Genomic DNA, 17,247 nt, shown 5'->3' on the forward strand with positions numbered 1-17,247 from the left:
TTTGAGCTTTTTACATTTTATTGATTTATTTTTTTTAAAGAACATGAGGACTTTTTCATTTTTATTTTTTCAGAATGCTAAATAGTAGTAGTCCCAGTAATTTTGTAGTTCCAGTAGTATCGTCATTCAGGTCTCCTTTATCAGGTTTTGGATGGATTGGTAGAAGTTCATATTGACTGGTTATAAACATAGTTCTGATGTAGTCAAGCACAGCGTCTGTCTCTTTGGCCAGTTGGTAATCATAGCCTTTTTATGTGCTCGGGAAACCTTTCTGCATACTACCGATTTCTTTAGCTGGTCCTCCTTGGGAAGTGTGTGGTCCCTTTGAGCAGTACAAAGCTTCCCCAGCCATGGCTCTCCCCATGCGCTGCTGCTTAGTTTTCTTCCCCACTACTTTGTCCCATAACGTCTTCAGGTTCTTTCTTTCACACTTTGGGTTTTGGTTTTCACTCTCTAGAGCCTCTCTTTCACTCTTCAGGTGTTGTCTTTCACTCTCAAGATTCTCTCTTTCACCCTTCAGGTGTTGTCTTTCTCTCTCCAGAGCCTCTCTTTCACTCTTCAGGTGTTGTCTTTCACGCTCTAGATCCTCTCTTTCACTCTTCAGGTGTTGTCTTTCACTCTCAAGATTCTCTCTTTCACCCTTCAGGTGTTGTCTTTCTCTCTCTAGAGCCTCTCTTTCACTCTTCAGGTGTTGTCTTTCACGCTCTAGATCCTCTCTTTCACTCTTCAGGTGTTGTCTTTCACTCTCAAGATTCTCTCTTTCACCCTTCAGGTGTTGTCTTTCACTCTCTAGATCCTCTCTTTCACTCTTCAGGTGCCATCTTTCACTCTGTTCATTTTTTGTCTCCTTCTGCTTCTCCTCCAACTCCTTCCCACTACATTCCTCCTCAAATTTTCCAATTTTAACACAGTGTCGTTTTCTAATTTCCTTCGTATCTACTCTGTCAGGTAGTTCTTGTTGCAATCTACTCATTGCTTTTTGTGTGTTCCTGTCCAACAAAATCTTCGTTTTCTTCTTCTTCGAAGATCTTCTGTGAGAGCAGCAGAACTGCATTTTGCTGCTGCAACCTCCCATTTCTGTCAACAGACTGACCAATTTTACCTTTGTCAAGCAGATTATAAGAATAGCTATTATGACAATGGTCAGTGATATTATGACATCACAGTTTTGGTTTTGTTGACAATTCCATTGTCATCACACAGAATAGAATAAACTATTGTGGGCTTGCTTTCTTTTCACTTTAGCCTTAATTAGATTAATTAGATTCATATGTTTGCTTTAGATTTGCCTTTTTACATTTTATTTATACCATGAAAAACAATACAGAAATAATTAAAGAAGTCAAAGCCTTTGTCACAGTCTCTCCAGACATGCCTTTCTCTGGTTGTCAAAAAGACAGCAGAGATGACTATGGACTACAGAAGGATGCAAATGCCTCACACCCCAATACATACAGTGAAGAGTCAGAACATACACTCTCTTAAAATCACAAACAATCTCTCATGGTCCCTGAGCACTTTTTCCTTAGTGAAGAAAGCTCTGCTTCCTGAGGAGACTGAAGAAGGACAGCATGTCCGTCATCCTGATCTGGTCTGCAACAGCATCATAGAGAGTGTCCCGACCTGCGCCATCGCTGTCTGGTACTGGCACTGCTCCCCCTGCTCTTTTGGATTGTTTAGTTGAATTTAGCAGTCTGCTCTCAAATTTTCTGTGCCTGTTTTCTGGGATTCTGAAATTCAGGCAATGTTTTTGTTGTTCTTCTGCAACACTATTAAAACTCTGAACTCCTCAAACTATTTTACTTCTCTAAGTAAATCTGTCACACATTTGTCTAGTACAGAATTATTAGATTTCTTTCTTTGACCATAAGCAAGATACACACATTTACTTTGCACATTTACATATTTCTTTGTCTGTTTCTCTCTATCGCTCTCCTTTTCTCAGAGAGTTGGATAAGAGATTAAGGACACTTCCTGAGGCAGAGAATGATTTGTCAGTAGTACATTAGAATGGCCCTACATACATTTCATCATTCCATATCTTTTCAGTGGTTATCAAAACCATTTATACACTTTTACAGTTAAACAATGTTAAGATATTGATTAGTGTTTCAGTCAAATCAGTCTAACTCTGAAAGTATGTGTTTACCTTCCATATGAGACGCTATTTAAGACTACAAACACATCACATTTTGCAATGAAAATAAAAATGATAAAACAAACAAAGGGAAATAGTCTTTTTAACCTCTTGTTTGCTAGCAGAAAGCAAATAGAGCCTATAGGGATAAGAGAGAAAGAGAAAGAATGACATAAAAAATAAGAATGAGATAAAAAGAGATCCAGATACATGAAGCACATGTTGATGAGGGTTGGACTTGCAGAGGCCACATGGCAGTCACGTTAGAAGTGTTGATGCAGTAACTGCATCTGCAGCTAAACTAATGCTGCGTGCGTGTGTGTGTGTGCATGCGTGCGCGGGTCTGTGTATATGTGTATCTTTTTCCATTCTCCACCAAAAAGAGGCCAGGAGGCAATTGTCTCTCTAGAGATGTAACACACTTTCTGCAAACATATCATCAGATAATGGCAGAACACCTTACAACACACCAATGCATATCTGTTTACATATACATTTGAATCATGAGAGATTATGCAAGGTGAGAATTATGATTTTAATGTCCTCTGGTTCTATGGCTTTTGATACAGCCTGTGCTAACTGAACATGGTTTTTCTTTTCTCCAAGACAATTGTGTCTCAGTTTTATTGCAGCTTAATGGTTTAATGCTTGGTTCCTAATATACATATACATATACATGCATGCACCCATACACACGTTTTTTCCTTGACAAGCTCTTATAGGCCTCTGGACTAATTAATCCCCAAGAAAAGTGAAATGACAAATATTTATATATATACACACACACAGCGCTTCACTTTTTCCACATTTTATGTTATGTTACAGCCTTATTCCAAATTGGATTAAAAAAAAAAAAATTCCCCTCAAACTCCTACACACAATACCCCATTATGACAAAGTGAAAAAATCTTTGTTTGGAGTTTTTGCAACTTTATTAAAAATAAAAAAACCAAAAATCACATGTACATAAGTATTCATAGCCTTTGCTCAATACTTGGTTGAAGCACCTTGGGCAGCAATTACAGCCTCAAATGTTTTTGAGTATGATGCTACAAGCTTGGCACACATATTTTTGGGCAGTTTCTCCCATTCTTCTTTGTAGAACCTCTCAAGCTCCATCAGGTTGGATGGGGCGCGCCGGGGTACAGCCATTTTCAGATCTCTCCAGAGATGTTCAGTTGGGTTCAAGTCTGGGCTCTGGCTAGGCCACTCAAGAACATTCACAGAGTTGTCCTGAAGCCAGTCCTTTATTCTCTTAGTTGTGTGGTTAGGGCCATTGTCCTGTTGGATGAACCTTCACCCTGGTCCAGAGCACTCTGGAGCAGGTTTTCTTCAAGGATGTCTCTGTATGTTGCTGCATTCATCTTTCCCTGACTAGTCTCCCAGTTCCTGCTGCCAAAAAACAACCCCACAGCATGATGCTGCCACCAGCATGCTTCACTGTAGGGATGGTTTTGGCCAGGTGCTGAGCGGTGCCTGGTTTCCTCCAGACATGATGCTTGGCATTCAGGCCAAAGAGTTGAATCTTTGTTTCATCAGACCAGAGAATTTTGTTTCTCATGGTCTGAGAGTCCTTCAGGTGCCTTTTGGCAAACTCCAAGCAGGCTGTCTTATGCCTTTTACTGAGGAGTGGCTTCCGTCTGGCCACTCTACCATACAGGCCTGATTGGTGGAGTGCTGCAGGAATGGTTGTCCTTCTGGAAGGTTCTCCTCTCTCCACAGAGCAATGCTAAAGCTCTGTCAGAGTGACCCTTGGGTTCTTGGTCACCTCCCTGACTAAGGCCCTTCTACCCCGATCACTCAGATTGGCTGGGCGGCCAGCTCTAGGAAGAGTCCTGGTGGTTCCAAACTTCTTCCATTTACGGATGATGGAAGCCACTGTGCTCATTGGGACCTTCAATGCTGCAGAAATTTTTCTGTACCCTTCCCTCGATCTGTGCCTCGATACAATCCTGTCTCAGTAGTCTACAAAGAATTCCTTGGACTTCATGGCTTGGTTTGTGCTCTGACATGTACTGTCAACTATGGGACCTTATATAGACAGGTGTGTGCCTTTACAAAGCATGTCCAATCAACTGGATTTACCACAGGTGGACTCCAATCAAGTTGTTGAAACAACTGAAGGATGATCAGTGGAAACAAGATGCACATGAGCTCAATTTTGAGTGTCATGGTAAAGGCTGTGAATACTTATGTGCATGTGATTTTTTTGTTTTTTTTATTTTTAATAAATTTGTTACAATTCCAAACAAACTTTTTTTACTTTGTCATTATGGGGTATTGTGTGTAGAATTTTGAGGGGGAAAAAAATAATTTAATCCAATTTGGAATAAGGCTGAAACATAACAAAATGTGGAAAAAGTGAAGCACTGTGAATACTTTCTGGATGCACTGTATATATATATATATATATATATATATATATAGAGAGAGAGAGAGAGAGAGAGAGAGAGAGTGTTTATTATAATGGCTTTGTTTGCATACATGGATGTCCTTACTTGAGCAGTCATAATTCATAATCATAATAATTCACTAAAATGATTCATTATAGCTAATGTTTTGAAATAATGAAATCATAGTGTCTGTGATTTCTTTTTTGTGTAAAGTGTCAGACTTTGTTTTTACTAAGATGTTGGGCCCATCAGTACCACCCTAGCTGCTAAGAACTGCTACTTCCTTTACTGAGCCTGTATTCCTCTGTTCACCACACTGCACTCACACTCAATGTGCAACACAATTAATGTGTGAAGAATTCTGAGTTTACTCAAATCTAATGGCTTTAGTTCACTCATTACACTTTAGTAAATCTAAACTCCAATTTCTTTTTTCTACTGAAAAAGAGATGAGCAATAGCTAATAATTAGTAATAGCTACTCTGCAATCTGAAATGTTTTTTTGTTTGTTTGTTTGGCATACATATTACCTCTTGGATTTTAAAGTTCTTTGAATCACAAAGAAAAACAATACGAGACAGTATGATGCTGCAGTAATTTAATCAAAAGAACAAAATTGATTATTCAGAATAAATTAACAGACAGGAATTAGGTCAAACCTTCTAATCATGTTTTTGTCAAATGTAATACTGTATACATACTACATTAAAATGACAGAAAAAAGAAAAGAAAAGTATAGGAAAATGCACTATTAAATGCACTATTATGAAGTTATGCATATTGGTCAGCATCATCCTCAGTTATAGCCTTCATCTCAGTTGCTGGTTTGTCTTCCTCCACCTTCTGAATTGGTTCCTTCATTGCATCTATTGCCTTCTTCAGATTGAGATTGTCCTTTTCACTCAGTGGGGCCAGTGCTGGGGTAAGGATTGTCTTGATTTGAGTTATTCTTTCCTCGCATCTGTTGTAAAACTCCTTCCTGTTTCTTGCTGCAAGGCTGTTGATACCATTTTGGGCAGATTCGCATTCCTTCCCTAACTTGTCAATCTCTGCAAGGAACTGAGGTGAGTTTGGATCCATGGTCATCAGTCTTCCCAGAGTACTGACATTGTTCATCAGGTACTGGACAGACACCTCAGTGTAAGTGGTAGACATCATGTTAACCAAATAGGCGTAGGCAGAAGTATTCAGAGCATTAGTGTAGATTTTGTCTTTGACAAACATGCTGTAGGTGTAGTTGTTCTCTACAGCTATTTCAACAGTCTGCTTAAAATGTTTAAGATTTTCACTAAGAGTGGTCTTAACAATGTTTGAAATGATCTGAAAGAAGTGCACCAGTTTCTCCCACTGTTCTTTCACCTGCCCCATGATTTCCAGGCCTTTCGCTAGCACCACAATTCTCTTGTTGAAGTCGATCTCCTTGAGATTATAATGTTTCAGCTCACTCACAATTTCAGCAAGAGCTTTTTTCTTCTGATCCAAGTTGTCCATAGTCTTCTCGTTCCGTTCATTTGCAATTTTTAGCTGGGTTTCAGCCATTTGTAGACGTAGATGAGATTGTCTTAAGTGCATCTGGACCACATCTGTATTTGCTGAGTCATAGATTTGCTGTTGACTTGACTTGGGGGGTGCTGTCAAGAAAGATGGCTGATTTGTAAAAGACTTGCTTTTGGAATAAAAGGCCATGGCCCTTACATTCAGTTCGTCAATGGCTTTAATAAGCTCCTCTGTTTTGGCATCATCACATTTCCCCTCTGGAGCATATTTACCTAGCTCTGTTAAAGTGGAGATACCCTTGTCACAGATGCCTAGTGCCTCGGATTTAATCGGGCATTCAGCTTCTTGCTGTATATCTCTGCTGACTTGCTGAAATAGTCCCACCAAGTAATCAGACTTTACCGTTTGCTTCTCCTGATCATACACCTCAGGCCAATTTATTTCCTTACCTTTGCAAAGTTCTTCCATTTTCTCAACCACTAGTAGAAATGTTATAGATTTAGAAAATATGTTACTTGTTGCCAACATTTCATCCACGTTACTCTTCATTCCAGTGGCCATGTTTCTGTGGCTTTCAGGAGTGCCTTTTCAGTTTTTGATCACATGTGTTATGGCTTTTGGTGTAATAGTGTCCGCTTGGAGATAGGTTTGGATAATTTGTCCTGGAAGAAATTCTGTTGCAAACGCACAGGCTATTGATATTGCTTGCTCTGACATACTTGATATTAGCTTCAGGCCAAAAAGGCCCCATCCACTTGGCAAATCTTTCATTGCTTGCTGGTAGGCCCTTCTGTCCTCAGCTAATCTTTCATTAGCCAGATTGAAAGCAGCCTCGGCCCTGTCGCTTGCCTCCTTAGCTTCAGCCCGTTTAATCTTTGCTATCTCAATGTTTTTCTTGATTTCTTCCATCTCCTCATCATGACTCTGTCTTGCATTCACCAAAGCCTCCACCAGTTCTTGCATCAGCTTGATGATATCTGAGAATTGTTTCTCAGTCATGATGGCCAGGTTTAAGCATTCTGATGATATGTGCGCAATGTTCTGAAGCTCAGCTGGTAAGAAGGCTTGGACAAGACCATCATCCTCCTGTATTATGAGCCCAACTGAGTTTTTGATGTACTCTGGAACCTGTCCGGTGTACATACGAATTTGGTCCATGTTCTTGTGAGCAACATTAAAGGCTTGCCAGCAACCATTACATACTTGAAAGAGGCAGGCCCTAAAAGAATTGGGGTATCTGATGAATTTGAACCCGTCTTTTGGTGGATTTTTATTGATGGAGAAGTCATCTGCAGCAGAAATGCGTACCAGCTGAGCCAGTAAATCGATGGAGACGGGTGCCGGCAATAGATACTGCTCCCAGTTAGCATAGGGCTGCATCAGCAGCATGATGTCATTTCTGTAATCCTGTGCTTTGGTGAAACTCTTAGTAGCTTGGTTGAGCTTTGACAGCGCCATTGTTTTCCCTAAAATAGAGTAAGGCAGAAAATTTGTATAACATAAAGCCATAATAAGACAATCAGGAGATTCAGCATTTATTATTTCTGTACTATAAAGCAGTTAGCACTAACAACAACAGCACCTGCAGTGTTTCATCCACTAAACAATTTCAGATTAGAACACATCATAAGTTACATGTGGTTGCTTAGTAGTTTTTTTTTTCCTTCACAACAAGTGAAGTAAAATTAGTAGAAAGCAGAAAATAATACTATTTTAACTACCCACCATTTTACAAAATTAATACTCTTTGATTGAGGAGCATTTAAATGCTTTTTTTCATAAACATTGTTTTTTCATAAACTTCATTATGGTGTAGACTTCAACAAATTCACTATACAGTATATTTCATAAAAAAGTTGATGAATGTAAACAGAAATTCATATTATGCAAACATAAACTCACAGAAATCTGTAGAGGATAGAATAGAACGGTTTGTACCTGAAGTACTGTGGATACCTCTTGAAGAAGTGAGTAGTTGAAGTAGTAGCCTACCAGACTAGATGCTGTTCTGCTCCAAAACAACAACTTTTATATCATCCTTTCATATTTGTCAGCAAAGCAATATAACTGTGTCCTGCAAAAATATGCAGTCTGAGTTGTAATTCTGAATTCTACAGAACAGCTTTACTTCCTATAACTACTGAAATTTCTTTGTTTTTCGTGTCTTTATTTGGATCCCCATTAGCTGAGGTAGCAGCTGCTCTTCCTGGGCTCCACCAACAAAACTGTGTACTCCCATGATCATAGTTGGTAACTTGTTCCATACTGTGGTGACCAAGACAATACAGATCTGCACGCTGCATCTGTTTTGGGCTTTGGTTTAACTAACCTGCCTGGCAGTGTGACTATGTTGAGCTCTCGCATAATTTATATTGTGTTTACTATCACAGATATTCCTAAAGACGCCCATTAGACCGCAGGCCAGCCTCTCCTGAGTTCTGAGCCATGAGAGAGGCATGCTCGCTCTCCTTACTGACAGGGCAGTGTGAGGCTTGCAGATTCATTCTCAGCTAACCAGAGCTTAGACAGCTCTTTCCTGACAGCTCCCCTGGGAAACACCACAATGAAAGCATCTAGGGGAGGAGAAACTGCTGTTTTACCATAGACTAAACCCATATATACTTTGTTTTGTTAATAACAAATGCCACAGTAAAGTCAAGTAATACGATTCCGACCATTATTTTCTTGTAAAAATATCTTGTCGATCATTTTTGTCAGTGCTGTGCACGTAGAATGATCTGCTTTATAGGCATGCTTGAAATCAATGATTCATTAAGTGAAAAATAGTAGATTATCTGCTCAAGAATAACTTTTTCCATTAGGTTGCTCAATACAAAAGAAACTAATTCCAGGCAAAACGCACCATTCTAAATTTGATAATAATAGCCCAAAAGTAACACCAGCAACCTTTGAAAGGATGATCAATACAATGTTTGATAAAAATAATAATAATAATAATAATAATAATAAGAAGAAGAAGAAGAAGAAGAAGAAGAAGAAGAAGAAGAAGAATTTTATTCTAATTAAGAAATTACGGGCATTTCTTGTTACCCAATGGCACTTTACAAGTTCATACAATATAAAAAAGGTCAAATAAAATATAAAGAAGATTCAAATATATAAATAAGATAACAGGAGGGAGTAAAACTGGTTAAAAAAAATAGACATAATATTGATGCAAGTGCATACTATAGTAACCAATTAAAGGTTGAAATAATCTCAGACAAAGAGATGAGTTAGGAAATTCTTGGAAATGAGCAGCTGGAGGAAGAAGCCTTGGGTCTGCAGCTCCAGAAACGCCAATAGTGCAGAGTGTGATGTGAGGGACAGAGAGCAGATGAGTGTCAGAGGGATGGAGACAGAGTGAAGGAAAAGACATATGAGGAACACCAGAAAGGGATGGACAGGTCAGACCATGAGGGCAAAAACCAAGAGAAGGATTTTGTACTGCACACAGCCACGAACAGGAACCCATTGTAAATGTTTGAGTGTAGTAGTTATATGTTCCTTTAAGCTGGTGTGTGTAAGAACTCCAGCAGCCATTTTCTGAATGTTCTGCAGCTTCTTTAACCTACAGACAGGAAGCCCATAAAGAACAACACTGCAGCAGTCTAATCAACATCGCACAGCACTGTATTAGCCTAATCAGCATCACACAGTGCTGCAGTAGTCTAACTGGTATCATAAAGTACTGCAGTAGTCTAGCTGGCATCACACAGCACTTCAGTAGTCTAATTAGCATCACAGAGCACTTCAGTAGTCTAATTAGCATCACACAGTGCTGCAGTAGTATAATCATCATCAAAAATGCATAAATAAGAAACCTTGTATCAAAATTTGCATGCCTATATCCTTACACATAGATATATTTGCTGACTATTACGCCATTGTAACATTTTTTAAACAAATTAATTGCAATAACTAAACAATTGAATAATTTAAATTTAATGTCTCTTATACAATCATAAAGCTGACTAAGGCTGACAACCAATCAATAGGAGAACTTCTACCTTAAAGGATTAGTGTGACGGTTGAGTCTAAGGCATTGTGGGAATTGGAGAAATAATTGAATCATGTAGGTGTAACATAATGAAGAGAGGATAATTTAATAAAACATAGAAGGCTAAGGTTAGTCTAATTTTAATTGGCCCAGGCCATTCACTACCACTAAATGACTAAATAGGGATGTTGTGCCCTCTAGTGGGTGAGTCAGAGATAATTATGCAACAAAAATACTTGTGAAGTCTGGTATGCTTTATCATTAAAGTTGCTATAAGATCTTTTTTGGAAACACTTTGACTAAACTGTTTTATGTATTTGTAGCTACCAATAAACCTCTCTTGTAGGAGGATATATTCTGTATCTGTTAATTCTATGTGTACATTCAGCACATGGAATCTGCCAACATCCATTCCTGCATGTTCTTTCAGGATCAAGGCCTCTGGAATGGTGACTGATGTAGCAGAGCACCTAGGCAACTTTCAGTATGTGATAAAAATGAAAAATAATATTGAACAAGCTGGTATGCATGCACACATGTGCACACACAAGCAGACCTTTCTTAACCTCTACTCTTGCCAAGCCCAGTTCACCTGTTTCTTACAGTTTATGGAAGTTACTGTTTCTCCTTTCAATGTTCCTGTTATTAAAGACACATTTGTTACATATGTTTAATGTTCATAGGAATCATTATTTGTGACTTAATATTTTAATTTCAAAGAGCTGGACAAAGACTTTGAATTCCTCTGAACAGTACATGGAGATCAGATTACATCTCAGTAAGATGCATGATGAGATCTTGTACTGCAGCTTGTGTTCATTGTAGTTTTCCATGGAATGACCATGAGATTTGCACTAAATAGATGCCAGTCAGTTCAGTCAGCAATATATATTGCTAAAAAGATTCCCCTATGTTCTAACAGGCAAAACCTGTATGTCTAGGTTGGATGTAATCATTGAATTAGAACTGAAATTTAATTAATTAGTAAGATGCACAAAATATGGTTGTTTTTGATTGTGTAATGTTTTCCTTTTCCACATATGCCTTTCAGCACTTTAGTTCTGTTTAGTGATTTATATTTCAGTGGAAACAGGTCCTTACATATTCCGCAGAAAGCAAAAAATAAAAACAACTAAACAACTACCAACTAATAAAGATGTCAAGTTGAACATGGAAAGTCTTGTTTTGTTTATTCATCTGTTGTTGTGGTTTCTCTTTATGCCGTTCTGTTGATTTGTATCCACTTCATGGCAGGTTGAAAATTATTTGATTCTGTGAGACATTTGGAGGAAGTGTGAGTACAGAAAAAAGCATGTAACTGAAGCATGACATTCTTTAATAGGCTGTATCACTTTTTCTTCTGTGAGTCTGTGAGGACCTCATAAAGCATGGCTTGTGGCAAGTGGGTTAGTACAAGGGTAAATATGGGATAGGAGTGTCAGACGAGAGGCTGATGCCTCTTGCCATGAAGCAGACCCTCCAGCAGATCAGAGTGCTCCTGGACTGGGACAGTGGTCTGATCTCCTTCTTTGATCCTCTCAACAACAGATATGTGCACACCTTCAGACAAACATTCACCAAGCAAGCCTATCCATACTTCTATAATGTTTGTCCTGCTATGAGGGTGTTACCAGAATAGGCTGCAACCACTAAGGACATTATGCTAGTGTAATGGAAAAAAGGAACCTAGTCTATTGAAAATGAACACATTTCTACTTGATCATCATTTCAACAAGGGTGCACCGTGAGATAACATTTATTATGGTAATTATGGATGGCCTTTTCACACTTGGCCAAAGTTTTTGCTTTCGGCTCAGTTTTCCATTGCTCTGAGGTTGTCTGCTTAAAGGATTCAAACCTAGTTTAAAGGCAATCAGACTTTCTTTTGTTTCCTGTGATCATATACCTTAAATCATTTAATGTGATAATGTTATTTCTATTTAGGAGTTGTTTTCCTTGTGCACGCAGATGCATGCAATTGAGAAACCATTGTTTAGTGAAAAGAATCAAATTTGTTGGCAACTTCCTGGATTTTCATTTATTTGCAATTTTCCTCAGAACTGTTGTGAGAATACACACTCCCTGATAAACAAATATAAAAGGTTTATTGTAGATATTTCCTGTCCACTAGACACCTCCAATGTTTGCTGTCTAGCAAATGTCAGCTGGGTTTACTAGTTTCTTGGAAAACCCATATTATGTGCATCACTTTCATGGTAACCTTTATAATCTCTGGACCTTTAGCTTTGCTGTTGATTTTCTCAAATACCCCAATATGGTCTTATGTAGCATTAATGCATGCTTTAAAATCTTCTAAGCCAAGTGAAAAGCACTCAGGTATTTACTCTTAAGTGCTGGTCATACTGCTGTTTTACTGTGATGTTTTCAGTGTTGTGTAATTACTGAATAGGGCTTAAATAAAACCATTGTCATTGTAAGAAGGCTCAACAGCAGTACTCATCTACTGAAAAAACAAGATGTGGGTTCAGATGAATCTACTTCCCTTTTCATGTACACTGAAAAACATCAGTTTTTCAAATGCTAGGATATATTTTGTCTACAAACACATTTCTATTTATGGTCTTTCTTATCTTTTATAGCATCAAGGGTTCTTTGGAAGGTCAGCAGAAAATGGAAGAGAGGAAGGTGTGTGTGAGTGAATGCTTGTGTGTAATGTCATTTTCTATGTTGAGTGTAGCTCTATGATGTACTCTGGAGAGCTGAAGTTTGAGAAGAGGACCATGTCTGCTCAGGTGGAGGGGGGTGTTCATGGCCTGCACTCGTAAGTCTTCGTCCTCTCTGCTCACTAAACTCCTACTACCGAATCCATCATGCTCAGTGGCTCTTTTAGGGAACACTCCACCAACTGTCAAGCAGTGCCACAAAAGCACTCAAGGACTGGAAAATAACCTGTGTGTGTCTGTTCTCACAGTTTGCAGGGACAGTGTTATGAATAATAATACACAGCAATAGACCCCTGCTGATCTCCACTGAAATCTGAATGGACATGAACTGACAATTTATTTATGAATAATTAATTCAGATAAATTGTGGGTTTCTAATAGATAACAGGGTCATGACATAATGAGTAATGCCTCTATAGATTTCTATTCATGTCTTCAAGTAATTCATTTACATACATTGAATTGAAAGAAAACTGGCTTTGGCATGACTGGACAGAGCATTGTAATGTAAACGTCAGTACTATGCACATTTTGCAGTGTGGACTTTTATAAACTCATCAGCTCTGCAGATATAGACTGTAGAGCTCTATATTGAATTGTGGATGAGCATATTAAAACCACAAGGCGGAGCTTCGAGAGAGAGAGAGAGAGAGAGAGAGAGAGAGAGAGAGAGAGAGAGAGAGAGAGAGAGAGAGAGAGAGAGAGAGAGAGAGAGAGAGAGAAGATGAAACAGAGCTGTTTAATGTTCAACAAATGGAAAGAAGAAGAAAATTATGAAAATCAGTAGAACTATTAGCAAAGTTGAAACTAGTTAATATTTAGTGACAGCGGAGTGGCTCTAGATCCCTGTGGCAGGGACTACGGACAATCACGGACTACAGGAGCCCACCCTCCGGACTGATGAGTGCGGATGAGTCTCTGGCGAACGAGCTGAATACATTCTTCGCTCGCTTCGAGGCTACATCTAGCAGCGCTAATGCTAACGGCGCTAATGCTAGCAGCGCTAATGCTAACGGCGCTAGTGCTAACAGCACTAATGCTAGCAGCGCTAGTGCTAATGGCACTATCGGCGCAGCCAATGGCACATGCGCGGGGCCCACCATAGAACAGCGCCCTCTCATCGTCACGGAGAGTGACGTGAGAAGAGTGTTTAAAAGGGTGAATACCAGGAAGGCGATGGGAGCAGACGGTATCTGCGGGAGGGTCCTCAAAGCCTGCGCAGATCAGCTAGCCCCGGTATTCACCGACATCTTCAATCTCTCCCTGACGCTCGGTATCGTCCCGTCCAGCTTCAAGCGATCCACCATCCTCCCCGTCCCGAAGAAACCTCGACCCTCCGACCTCAATGACTACCGACCTGTCGCCCTCACATCAGTCGTGATGAAGTGCTTTAAAAAGCTAGTCGGAGACTTCATCACATCTTCACTGCCAGCCTCCATGGACCCAATGCAGTTTGCATACCGCCACAACCGCTCCACTGACGATGCAATTGCACATCTGCTCCACACTACACTGACTCACCTGGACGAAGGGAGGGGAAATTATGTTAAAATGCTATTTGTCGACTACAGTTCAGCATTTAACACTATCATCCCCTCCCTACTCACTACTAAGTTGGGGGATCTAGGACTGCATACATCCCTGTGCGACTGGATCTCCAACTTCCTAACAGACAGACCACAATCAGTACGGGTGGGCAACTGCGCCTCATCCACCCTCACCCTCAGCACTGGAGCTCCTCAGGGTTGTGTCCTAAGCCCCCTGCTCTACTCACTGTACACCTACGACTGCACAGCCACTTCCAGCTCCACCATCATTGTCAAGTTTGCTGACGACACCGTTGTCATGGGTCTGATCTCGGACAACGACGAGAGGGCCTACCTGGATTAAACACCTGGAAAACTGGCGCCAGGAAAATTATCTCCTCCTAAACGTCAGTAAGACAAAGGAGCTGATCGTGGATTGCAGCAAGAAGCAGGAGCGGCACTACCAACCTGTGAGGATCAGTGGAACCACGGTGGAGAGAGTAGATAGTTTCAGGTACCTTGGTGTTCACATCTCGCAGGACCTGTCCTTCAGACTGCCCTCCAAGGTACTGCGGAACTTCTATACCTGCACTATCGAGAGCATCCTCACGGGGAACATCACAGTCTGGTTTGGGAATAGCACCAAGCAGGACAGACAAGCACTCCAAAGGGTAGTGCGTTCAGCAGAGCGCATCACTCACACGGAACTTCCTGACCTGCAGACCATCTACTACAAGCGGTGCCAGACCAAGGCCAGGAGGATTGTGAAGGACCCCACCCATCCCAACAATAGACTCTTCTCTCTGTTGAGGTCAGGGAGGCGCTTTCGCTCCCTGAAGACCAAGACAGAGAGGCTGAAGAGCAGCTTCTTCCCACAGGCCATTCGGGCCCTGAATCAGGGAAACTGATAAACTGTGGGGACCACCACCACAATGTAACATAACTGTATATCTGTATATATATATTTATATTCAATGACCTTGTTACACAACAACTGTAGATATGTTATTATACGAAATGGATCTGTACATTCTGTAGATTGTGTACATATATACACAACCATATACATTGTACATTGTGTATATAATCATAATATACATATATTGTACATACATTGTTAATATATTTTGTACATACATAGAATATATAGATTTATCTTTGCATATATATATTTCACATATAGAGAATGTCTATATTTCTCTATGCACCCCTGTTTTCTTTTCCTCAGTTTGGACAGAGCACTCTCCACCATTTCACTGCGAGTTATGCTGTGTATGACTATGTATGTGACGAATAAACCAAACTTGAACTTGAACTTGAACAGTACTTGTGGTAGCCTTTTTAACTAAGTGTACTTAAAATCAGACATTAGCACACTAAAACATTAAAGCATTAAGATAAAAGATAAATCCTTTATGCAAATGCAGTTGTTTCTTAAAGATTGTTTCTTTTAGAAATATAAGTTCTTATCACACCTGTATTAGAATATGAGCCCAGGAGAGTAACCCTAGAACACTAGGAACATTTATGTTACAATTTCCTTGCAAAATCACAAGCCTGATGTGAATATTAAAATAAGAACAACAAATAGATACACCTGTTATCATTTTATTATCCATCTTCACATAATATAGGGAAGGTGCTTATGTGCTCATTTCTCCTTTGTTAAAAAAGCACTGACATTTTGCTGCATCAAACATTTGTGTGCCATGCATTTAGTGTGTAGCATAACAACAAACAAATTCTGCAAACTCCTACTTTATGAGCATTAAAGGCGGTTGGGCAGAGTGTTGAGTGAAGCTTCAGAGCTTGACTGTAACCTTGTTATATTTCAATGGCAATGAGGGCAGTACAGGTAGTGACTAAGAGGCTTTCCTTCCCAATCCCTCTGAATGTTGTCTCTGACAACATTCCAGACAGCACTTTAGAGAAAACAGTAGTCCAATGGCAGCAGACAGGCCTTTTTAGGGATCACCACTTACAGAGTCTTACCAAGACACCCAGTAGCTTTATTTTGTTTGGGACGAAGCCTCTATCAGAGCCGTATTTCATTCTACCTGATTCAGCTGCTGCTTGTATGATGCATGTTGGATGAATCTCTTACTCTGCTCCTCAGCTAAGAGAAAGCTCTCCATCTCGATCTGAGGAACAAACTTGGATTGTGTGCGTGGCTCCAGCACAACCACTGGTGAATGCGCACGCAGTGTCCCAGGAGCCGCTCTGTGGTGCAGGTGGAGAGGGGAGGTGGGCGGAGGCCCGGGGCGTCAGCTCACGCAGGGTTGTAGAGGAGGATTGGAGTACTGGACATCGCTTACATGGAGGGCCATGTCTATGAGCACTTTGCCAATGGCAAGCACGACAGCTACCAGATCGACTACCGCCTCATTGTGGGCGACACAGAGCCAGCCAGATTGCAGCTGTCGCCTCGCGACCCTGAGCACCAGGGGCCATTTGGCCACAACACATCTCATGGGCATGAGACTGCAGCTCAGCGCTACAGCGCCACGCGCATCCAGGCTGGCTACGAACCAGAGAGGTGAGACTCCTACGGTTTCAAAGGAGTGCTGATCAGCAAAATTAACCATGTTTGCATCACTAGGTTAACGTTAGTGTCACTAAACAAGTTCATTAGGAGTGGACTTTATTTTTCTTTTGGATTGTGTACTTTTAAACTGTTGCACAGACTGGGTTGGGTTCTCAGTGATGTGCAATTTTAGCCCAATTCCATATTGTTGGTCTCAGAAGAACACATTCCTTTCGAGGATTATCATCACATAAAATAGACCTATACATTTACAGTCTCTACAGAGAAATACAGTCATGTCATAGTATAATAAAATGTCCTAATGTGTAAATAGTGATGTTTACTCATTTATAATGTCCAGCACTACTCAAATATAACTGCTTGCCTTCTTTGCCCATCATATTAACATTCCCATGTCATCAGAGTAAAAAGGACCATAAATCTGATTAAGAATTATATTATCAAGACCGATATAATCTGTGTTGT

This window comes from Electrophorus electricus, chromosome 6, assembly GCF_041902795.1.
Source record: "Electrophorus electricus isolate QZ-2024a chromosome 6, ASM4190279v1, whole genome shotgun sequence".
Taxonomy (NCBI): Eukaryota; Metazoa; Chordata; class Actinopteri; order Gymnotiformes; family Gymnotidae; genus Electrophorus; species Electrophorus electricus.